Here is a 10,989-nt window from a genome sequence, read left to right on the forward strand (position 1 = left end):
AATACTGAAACTTCAAGAGGAGGAATTCTGCAAAACAACTTTTAGGAGTTTTCTACCATGTTATAGTGATGTTGGCTTTTCAAAAATGATGGATCTCAGTGGAACTTTAGCAATAACATCGACACCAAGTGACAAAAACATGTCTAATGAGGTTTTATATATCATCTATGGATGTTTGAGCAATTTAGATATCTCTGGGGCCGAATTCACGCCGCCTGTAATGTGATGGTGCTCTGAAGGGGGAGTGACTTAGTGACAGAGGCACAAAGGGGAGACTTAAGAACAATTTATCATCATGCATCAAATTGCAGAGCGTCTGTGTCGACCAGCGTGCACCTCTGACATTTTGTAACCACTGAACCGATGCAGACAGCAGAGGGAAGCCACGCAGACAGTAAGGGCTGTGATTGGTTCTCTCTGCATCTGCTCTACACACATTTTTGGTACTGCACTTTCTTGCTTCATTTTCTATACACAAATGCAATCCTATCCTCCTCGAGTTGTAGCGGTGAATTACTTTGTGGTGCATAGAACTCGACGCAGATCCATAAATCAAAAACCAAGGCGACGGCAGCGATAAGTCGACACAGAAGTACAATTTAGCCTTTAGAGAGACAAAAACTAAACTAAAACGTATTAAACATGTTGATGTGTTATTTTTGGTGAATATTACATTTTCCAAACAATCAAAGGAAACATGGTGATGTAAATGTGTTGTGAGTTTGCAGTTCATCCTCCAGAGAAGTGGAATAATACTCCCTCTTTAAGGACTCAGGTTTCTCTCACAGTTTTTGTCTTGTTTGAAACAGGGAAAAGGGAGGTCACAGTGTCACATTTTAGTCTCATCATTACTACTGTTTTCAATCCATGATTTCCATTGTTCTTTTACAATCACAACAAAAAGATGATGCAACAGCTTCAAAAATAGGATCATGTCATGTAAAGGTGCACTATGTAGATTTTCAGCTGGAGGGTTCATCACCTGCTTGTCTCCATGGAGATGTTATTGCCTCTAGTTTCACAAAAGAAAAGGCAGTGCCAAAGAAAAGCATGTTTTTAGCCAATAGTCGTGGTTTATTGTTTTTTGAAGTGGACCAAGTTAGTACAAGTTTTGATATGGTCATCTAAGCTATTTCAGAAATTTGCTCCACGTCTGGTAACACACATGCTTTTGAGAGTTGTTCAAGAGTGGGTTTTTTGTATGTGTGTAATTTAAACAATACATCTGTGTTACTTTATTAAAGAATTTCCCAAACCTCCACACAGTAACTTGGGGTAAGATAAAAGTACAGTACAAGTAGTTTCTTATTTAGGAGGAATTTGGATTTGTTCCTCAAGGCTCTAACTTTTGCAATTTTAATTTTAATTTTATAAATGTTGGGTTTACCAAGAAATGTGTGTTCAAATACTCTTTCTATTGTTACATTATCAATTTGAATTAGTGTTTGCAGATTTATTTCATGGTTTCTAAAGAACATTGCTCTTGTTTTCATGATATTTAGAGACAGTCTGTTTTTAGCAAACCACACTTGGAACTTTGCAATTTGTGTCGTCTTGATCACTAATCTTTGAAGATCCTCACCTGAACACAGAACTGTTGTATTGTTCGCAATGAGAACTAATTAAAGTTTTTCACAAACTAAGTACAAGTAATTTATATATAAAAGAGATAATCTGGGGCCTAGCACAAATCCCTGTGGGACACCACAGACAATGGTTTCACATGTGGATTCGTGCTGTTCCTATTGCACACACTGCTTTCAGTTTGTTAAGAATCAATCCTCTGATCCCATATTTTTGTATCTTTTGTAAGAGTATGCTGTAGTCCACCGTGTCGAACGCTTTCTGTAAGTCTATGAATATCCCAGTTGAATACTTTTTTGAATCAATATGTGTAGGCCACTCTGCCACAGCACGAACCTTCTCTGGATCTGTCCTCACTTGTCCTCTTTCAACAATGTGCAGTAGAATTTGTTAAATTCACATTTCTCACTTTTGACAAATAGTTTAATCTCCAGTAACCTTGGCAGAATCTGTTGTACGGGGAGTGTGCTCTTCCTGGGAGTGTGAGAAAATGAGAATGTCGTTGAGGTAGACAAACACAAACTGGTTGAGGAAATGAGGGCTCGGTCCCGGCAGCGTTCACCAATGGGGTGATCTAGTTTAACTGTTGTAAAAATGAATGTATCTAGATCCTCAAAATCATCTTTAACAGCAAGTTCATCCTTCAGTTGTTCACTAAAGCCAATAACAAAAACACTCATGAGATCTGTGTTGTCCCAGTCTGTTTCAGCTGCTAGAGTCTTGAAATCAACAGAATATTCTGCTACACTTCTAGTCCCCTGGTGCAGATTCAACAGTCTCTTTGCTGCCTCTTTAGCTACAAAAACTTTTAAAATTTTACAATATCGTTGTTTTCCCAAACAGCTGAAGCCCAGGCTAAGGTCTTACCTTGTAACAATCCCATTACAAAAGCTATGTTCGAGCTATCGAAGGCATAAGCTCGGTTGGTAGAGCATTCGCCCACTGATCTGAAGGTTGGCGGTTCGAATCCCACTCTCAACATAAACATCATAGGTTGAGTGGTCAGATCCACTGACCCACAGGTTGGCTGATGTGATTCCAGCTCCCACCGATGAATGCTGCCGTTGTGTCCTTGGGCAAGACACTTAACCCACCTTGCCCACAGTGTCTGCGTACACTGGTGTGTGAATGTGTGTGTGAATGGGTGAGTGGTTCCTTGTTGTAAAGAGCTTTGAGTGACTTGGAGGTGGAAAAGCGCTATAGAAAAATGGGACCATTTACCATAAGTGACCAGTTTTGGAGTAAAAAAAAATCACTGAGCATTGGAGAAGAAAAATCACCACATTTACCCATGTCACCTGCATAATGTTCAGGATCTGGAACATGTGACTCGTGGGTTTGGTGACTATGTGAAGCTGAAGCAGAGGAAGGACCAGGTGAAGGTTGTACAGCAGGAGCAGCAGCAGACTGAGTCAAAGCAGCAGTGAGATTCTGCAGCAGGACACCAAGTTGGACAATCTGAGCAGCTGACGACTGTTGGTTTTACATAAAAGACTTTAGGAGGGAGTCATGTGTTCAACAGTTGGTCTTGACTGGAAACTGCTTGGAGAATAGAGTTTGAGTCCGCTGGGTCCATGTTTAGATCAGTTTGTACTGTTATAAAGCACAGATCCAGGACCCAAGAGCAGAACCAAAACTCAGGTGAAGTAAAGAGATTCATTTTACAGGTGTGACAGGAGCTGGGAGGAGGTTTGTATGTAAATGCAGTATCCTGGTTACTGTCACATAAAGAGCTGCACTAAACCTGCACATGTCTGAAAACATGAACCATCTCCAACACGACACACACACACAGAACACATCATCATCATCATCATCATCATCATCATCATCATCACTCTGTCACAGAGAGAACACTCAGATTCCACTGAGTCATGTCCTTTAGACTGACAGAAGCTGAACTGCATCAGTGACACAAGGAAAGAGCAGTTTTTGTTTTTTTTTAGCACTTATAGTTTATGCAGATGAGTCATGTGGTTTTAAGTTTTGTTTGTGTAAAACATAAAAGTGTCAGAGCTGCATTAAACACATTGATAATGTCAAAGGGGCTGATGTGGTTCTAGAGTGTTTATGTTTATATGTTGTAAAGTTTATTTATGCAGATTAGTAATAGTAATACTAATGATGATCATTTTAATATAAAAACATTAATGATTAATCAAAAATCGATTGTTAATTCTCCCGATGATTGATTAACAAAATTTGATCAAATGCCCATCCATAAAAATCACCCTTCCAAAGATCAAAAAAGACCTTCCCCTTCTACATCAACAAAATTAAGTCAGAGAGAAAGAAAAAAAATATTCTGCTGTGTGGGATCATTTTGATCTTTTAACAGCAAATAAGGCAACTGTATTTCCTTGTTTCCACTTGGTCTATCAGAATAAAAAAAAAAAAAAAAAAAAACACACACACAGCATTATGACTATAATATGTATAGTAATAATGTAAAGAAGGGAAATAGCGTCCAAAAAATAAATAATTTAAAAATTAAAATTAAAAAACGCAAATCGACTGAATACCAAAACACTGGAACAACTTCTTTTTTGAATCTAAAAAATAAAAACTCCTTGACTCAAGAATATTTAAATTGGTAAATTACAATCACAACATTTTCACTTAAATGTTCACATAAGATATAAAATAATACCATTGGAAATATAATAACGTAAATAATATTGTGTATACAAGTATGACTTGGTCTTTGAATCAGTGTGTGTCTTGTGAGTCTCAACTAAGTTTCCTGCAATGATGTAAACCTTAAGATCCAACAGGTGTCAGTATAGAGCACAGCAACACTGTACCTGCACAGAGTCAATGCAGTTTGGGACTGTGCCCAAACACTTCACGAGGCCTCAGCTCCTCACCAATAGTCACGAGACGAGCAGGTGAGTAGAGATGACAGATCCAGGGAGCACAAGAGTGTTAAAGTGCTCAAGTGTCAGGGAGTGGAGGAGAAGCGGCTGATCTGGGCAGGAGGAGGTTGGAGATGATCTCAGGTGTGTGATGACTAAGGCTGCGTTCACACTGCAGCCTGAAGTGACCCAAATCCAATTTTTTGGCTTCTATGTTCCTGTATCTGATCTTTTAATGACAGTCTGAACGACACAGATCCGATTTTTTCAAATGTGACCCAGGACACTTGGATATGTGCTCCTGAAACTGATACATATCTGATCTTTTGACATGCGACTTCAGTCTGAACGGCCAAAGTGCATTCATCTGACAGACACGTCATCAACAAGCCACAAATGTCACTATTCTGCGCTGAAGTAGGCGAAAACCGGAACTGTACAATCGCCAGGTGCTCAATGCTCGCGTCCATGTTTGGACAACTTCCGTAAACACAGAGCACGCTCGCTGCGGTTGACGCATGGGGTTGACGTCATCGTGTCTCCAGTGTCACATGCAGGACACTTTCAGGCCGTTTACCGTTCACACTGGAGTCACAGACAAGTCGCATTTAATTGGAAATGTGAACGACCTCGCAAAAACATCGGATTTCACAAAAAATCAGAAATGAGCATTAAGCCCTGCAGTCTGAACGTAGCCAGAGGCTGCAGCTGGTGTTGTGAGGCGACTCCTCCCACCTCAAACACACAAGGACAAACTGGACGATCAGGACAAATTCAATGACGTGATGTCTGGTGAATTTAGTCTCAAATTTTCCTACATTTTTATCTACATCTACAATTATCGACATGTTTTATATATTTTGTTGAATATCGAGCACAAAAACAGGCAGTGATCACTAACATCAGTTACTAAGATCCGACTCCGCACGTCTTTTGATTAATTGATTCATTTTTATTTCGAGTTTGTGCCGAGAGAGAAACAATAATCATGCATATTACATAAACATTGTAAACAACAGAAAAGCACATTTCTCGAGTGGAAGGAGTGAGAAGAAGAAAAAGTGATATTAACCCACCTGTGTTCATGACACGTTCAAAGTGATGTGGTTGTTTCTGTACATTGATCACAGAACTGAACAAATATTTACAGATAGAAAAATAAATGACAAAATATAATTTTAACCCCAAACCTTTTTTTTCTTTTTTCATTTTACACATACACACACACACACACACACACACACACACACGCACACACACACACACACACACACACACACACACACACACACACAATAGGCCTCTTGATGTGTGCTGGGTCAAAGCTCGACTGTGGAGGTTCTATGGACACACTCACACCTGCACAACCCAAACACACACACACCATGTGTTCACCTGTTTCACACCTGGAATTTCTTCTGTTCAGGTTCAAGGTTTTGTGTTTTGGAGAAACTTTTGAAACATGTTGAAATATATGACATGTGTTACTACTGCCCCCATGTGGACAAGACTGACACAACAGACCAGAGGTCAGACCAGAAAACAGAAGTTGAAGTTGGAGTGAAATTCAGAACATTTCTTTAAATATTAATTTGGAAATCTGTGTGGAAAAAAAAACAAAAACAACAACAACAAAACAGCTCAGCATTGAACAGAAACATGATTAATTGTGTAAAAAGTGAAAAAGTAAATAGTGTGTTGTAATAATGGTCATGTAACTATGGTGATAACTCTTGTGTCACATCAGTGACTCTGCACACGTGGTTTTCTTTAAACAGGTTTAATGATGCTTGAAAAGGTGAAAGTGTAGAGCAGACAAATGTAACATTACAATATGTCTAGAACAGTTCCAAAAATACAGAGTCAAAAAGTGTAAGTCCAAGGTTGTAGCTCCACACACTGAAGTCTGTCCGACGCTGTTTTGAGAGCTGCGTGGATCGTGTGTAATGATCATATTACAAAGCTCGTATTAAAAACTCCACAATGCTGAACTTCCAAATAATTATGAGTAAAGTTGTTGAACATGGGTAGAAAATACATACTGGAAGAAAACTGTGGACTCAAAAGGCAACTGCATGCTGCCATGTGTGATGTTTCCAACTGTTACTTGGATCAAACATGTGCTCTGGGTGCAATTCCACAAGTGTCCACTGGATGACGCCACACACAAGTGAAACTTAAGAAATATAAAGACGGGGAATTGTACTTTTTAAACCTTTTTTAAAACACTTTTTATGCATAACAGAACAAATCCATTTGAAACTGTTGATTTAAATCAAGTCATTTCAAGTTTGAATATTTGAAAAACATTATTCCAGTGTGGTTGGTGGTTCAATCTGTGCTCCAACAGTTTACGCTGTCGTTGGGCAAGACACTTCACCCACCTGTCTCTGTATGAATGTGCTGTGTTAGAGATTACTGCTAAAAGGCGCAGGCTGGCAGGTGCGCTCCTGTCACTCTACACAGAGGTGGGTACAAGTAGTACTCAGTTACATTTACTTGAGTAACTTTTGAATGTAAATGTACTTTTCTTAGTACTTTTCTAACAGCAAACTGTTACCAGACATGAAAACAAGGGGCGAGGTGTGGGAATGGGGAGACTCTCAGCTGCTGTGTTTTTGTTTTTGTTGTTTGTTGTTTGTTTGTTTTTTGTTTGTTGCAGCTTGGGAAAGTGGACATTTCAACAAATAATGAGTGCACCCATGATTGTATTCAAACTTCAATCCCCAAATGCAGTGCTCTTAACTTGTCCTTTAAAGTTGGAGGATTTTTTGTTTTGTTCAAATTGTCAATGAAAGTTTAAATACCAACAGACACAGCAGCTTTGTAATTATGATGAACAAAAAAAAAAAAAAAAGAAAATCAACTATGGACGTAGTGAAGCCAGATAAACATCAGCCAATAGATAAAAAGGCTACCTCATTTTCTATTGGCTGTCAGGTTGTCGATCAAACTTCTTACATTTCTAGGGTAACTATGCAGCAGTTCTTAGAGGCTTTTTCTAACTGTAGCTTCCTCGCAGTTCGCACAAACTTTGTTGCGACGGCGGACGAGAATCCATACAGTCGCCAAGGAGTCGTTTTGAGTCCGAAAGAAGAAAGAAGGGAAAGAGCGAAGAAAACGAGGTGATTGGAGATCTCAGTGATGGCGCGACGAGCGCAAGGCTAAAACTGGCATCGCCTAAATTTTTTCGGCTTGAAAGTGGACCTGTACATTGAAAAAACTGTTTTTTCCTAACACCTTAGGAGTAGATATTTGTTTTCCAGTGTGGCTCAAGTGCAAGTCTGTTTCTTTTCCTTTTGTTGGGTTTGTACAGTAAACTTGTGTGATTACATGCAGGGCTCACATCTGGAAGCTACACACGCAAAGAGTCATATAGTTCTCATGGGTTATCTGTGCAATGATTCCCATTCAAATATGGAGCTTTAACATTGAGTTCATATGCCACAGAGAGACAGAGAAAGGGAGAGAGGTTACAAAATGACAACGGGTCGGAATATTGGGATCAAAAATGTCCAAAACAAGTGGAAAGATTCAGTTTTGTGACACCGATACACTGCAAAAAGTCCAGATCTGCAATCGGGAAAAAGTCTGGAATTCACAATAGATTTTTTCTTGACTAGTTTGGACTAGATTTATTGAATTACTTAGTATCAATGACTTGAGTTGTTGTGATGTGTTTTTTTCTCCAATTTTAATCTTGTTATTTCAAATGGCCAATGAATTTGGACTAAATAAGTTCAAATTTCCAACTGAAGTGGCAGAAAAATGCAGTTGAACTACGTTAGTGATTAGAAATAGCTCAAGTCATTTTTCAAATCATGTAGACAAGTGAATAAATGAGAACTAGTCCAAAGTAGTCAGATGAATGGAGTGAATTCAAGATGTTCTTTGTTGCAGTGTACATCCGTTCCCTAAAAACAAGTGTTTGTGAAAAAGTCCTATGAAGTGAATACTGCATATCTACTGCCATGATGAAGAGGTTTGGCCCTGTATCCACCAAATGTGAAACAAACAACATGCTTTCATTTGGTTTGATCCTTTGAAAAACATCCACATGATTCATCTGAACTTGTCTTGTGTCTTTAGGCAAGACACTTCGACCACATTCCCCGCTCCAGACACAGAAACGAGGCTGGTTGTGAGTGGAAGGGCATCCGACGTAAAAATCCACCAAATGACTGTGCCAAGTCGATAATGTGAAGTGATGAATACCTTAATACATGAAGTGAAGGACATTTGGAGCAGATTTGGAGTCGCCGCTACTTGAAAATGCATGTCTACACTGTCCAAACAAATGAGTCAATAGAACCACATGACTTTTTGTACAATAAGTCTCATTTTGTTCAATATTTGTACACAAGCATTTCATAAACAGTAACCAAGAGCCACGTGAACATCATTTTACACAAATACATCCAAAAGATCCAAATAAAGCTACTGGGAGTCACAAGGCTGCAATTTAGGAAGACATCATTTTGTGTGACACTTGGATTCTATTTGATGAGTGGTTTTAAAGCTGCATTGTGTCACTTTTCTGGTAGATGGACCTCCACCTGCTCGTCTCATGGAGATGTTATTGCACTGTCTGGAATGTTCCACGTTCAACTTGTAGATCTTGTGTTTGAATGGCTTCAAATCACTTGAAAAACATGCACTCTTCAGTAAGCGGGCTGCCTTCCACAGATTTTGTAACTCTTGCTGTTTGAATGGCTTCAAATCACTTGAAAAACATGCACTCTTACAGTAAGCGGGCTCGCCTCTCCACAGATTTGACCTGTAACTCGGCCTGGTTATTGCTCGTCTACATGGAGACGAGCAGCCAGAAAAGTGACACAGTGCAGCTTTAACTTTTTGATTTCATTCACTTTGAAGGTTTCAGTTCTTTTCAATAGTTTGAAGGTTTTCCAAAAGGTTTCAGCACATTTTCATTTCCATTCATATCTGCCAGTGAAAGAAATGGACGATCATTAAGTTTGAAATGACAAAATGATTCAAACGTCCAAAATCTTCAAACCAAATGTGTAGCAACTCCTTCAATAAATAGAGTTCAAACTAGTGAAACAAATGCAGTTATTTCAAGTGGATTTTGGTGGAGACAGGGCTGTTTTGAGCTGCCAGAGGATTTTTGGCTCAATCGGTTGCTTTTTTCTCCCTAAAAAACATGAAATGCCATCCAAACCAAGGCTCCGTTCAGAGCCGGAGGGTAAGGCCCGTGGAGCGGCGAGGGGCGCTCTGCTGCCCCCTGGTGAGATGAGGTAACATGACAGCCTCAGTGTTTCCTGTACACATTTGGACTGAGACTATGGTGGCACTGGTGATACCAACTGAACCCTTTTCATTCCATTTTTGTGGAGCTCAACTTTGAATTCATGCTTCTACACTTGATTCAATTTAAAATCACTTGAATTCACAACATTTGTTAGTATTTTAAACTGAATTTATTAAGTTAGGAAGTCAAAATTTGCAGATTTGCAACATTTTATTTCAGATGTCACATTTTGAGCCAATGGAAAAAGTTGTATTTTGTCACATTTGAGGTGAAGGAAGTGAACTTGGAATATGAAAGAATATTTAAAACTTTTCATTCACAATTTAGCTTAAAATAAGAACAAAATATTCTGGGACCAGCAAAAGAGGAACATAAAACTTAATTTACAAACCAAAAACTGTCCCAAAACTCAAAATAAATATTCTGAATTCAAGTCATTTTAATGTTGTTTTTTTGCAGTGTACTTTGTCTTTAAAATTCTTCTTTTTACCGTGTGGTTGATTTTCTCCATGAATAATAATAATAAGTATCATTTGTTGAACCAGTGTCAGTTTGTTTTTGACCACAGGAGGCCACCATATTCTCTTGGATTGAACAGGAAACAGTGGGCGTCCATTTGGGGGCGTAGTTTCTCTCCCGCTCCGAGTAGAGTTCAGAATGAGCAGCTCTTCTGGTGAATAAGGCCTGGTTGTGGTTTACATCCAGATGTTTCCATCTCCTTGAGTCCTGTCTTTTCATTTGATCTCAAAGGGGCTGCACAATATACTGAACGTTCTGTTTCACTTTTGTCTGAGGACACATTTGTGCAAACGTTCTGTTATGGGACTTTTTGGTCAACCGTGTAACAAAGAAAAGATCAGGTTTTGTGTAGTAGTGAACTCAGAAAAACAAATGTTGACTCAAATCTAACATCTTTTCTTTGGTGGTACTTGGTGTGAAACGTTGGAGCCACTGGTTTATACTTTTACTAGTTTTATGGTTTCACTTAAATTTGACACTTTTTCTGTTAAGACTCATTATTTTCATTTTGTTTCATCTTTAGTGTCATTTATGTGGTTTAGACTTTGCACTGACGTCAGATTTGGAAATAAAAGGTGTGTCCAAATGTGCTATGAACAGTCACATGACACGTTTATCAGTTCAGACCAAGACCAGGAAATGTTGAGTTCAGTTCAGAGACACAGAGGGAGAAGGATCCATCTGAACGACCATTTCACCTCCAAAATTCAACAACAAAGAAACTCCAGGCTTCTACTTGAGCTGTGAAACCTGCTCTGG

The sequence above is a fragment of the Boleophthalmus pectinirostris genome, unplaced genomic scaffold (assembly GCF_026225935.1).
Source record: "Boleophthalmus pectinirostris isolate CB_2022bp ecotype Guang Dong unplaced genomic scaffold, ASM2622593v1 HiC_scaffold_17, whole genome shotgun sequence".
Classification (NCBI taxonomy): Eukaryota; Metazoa; Chordata; class Actinopteri; order Gobiiformes; family Gobiidae; genus Boleophthalmus; species Boleophthalmus pectinirostris.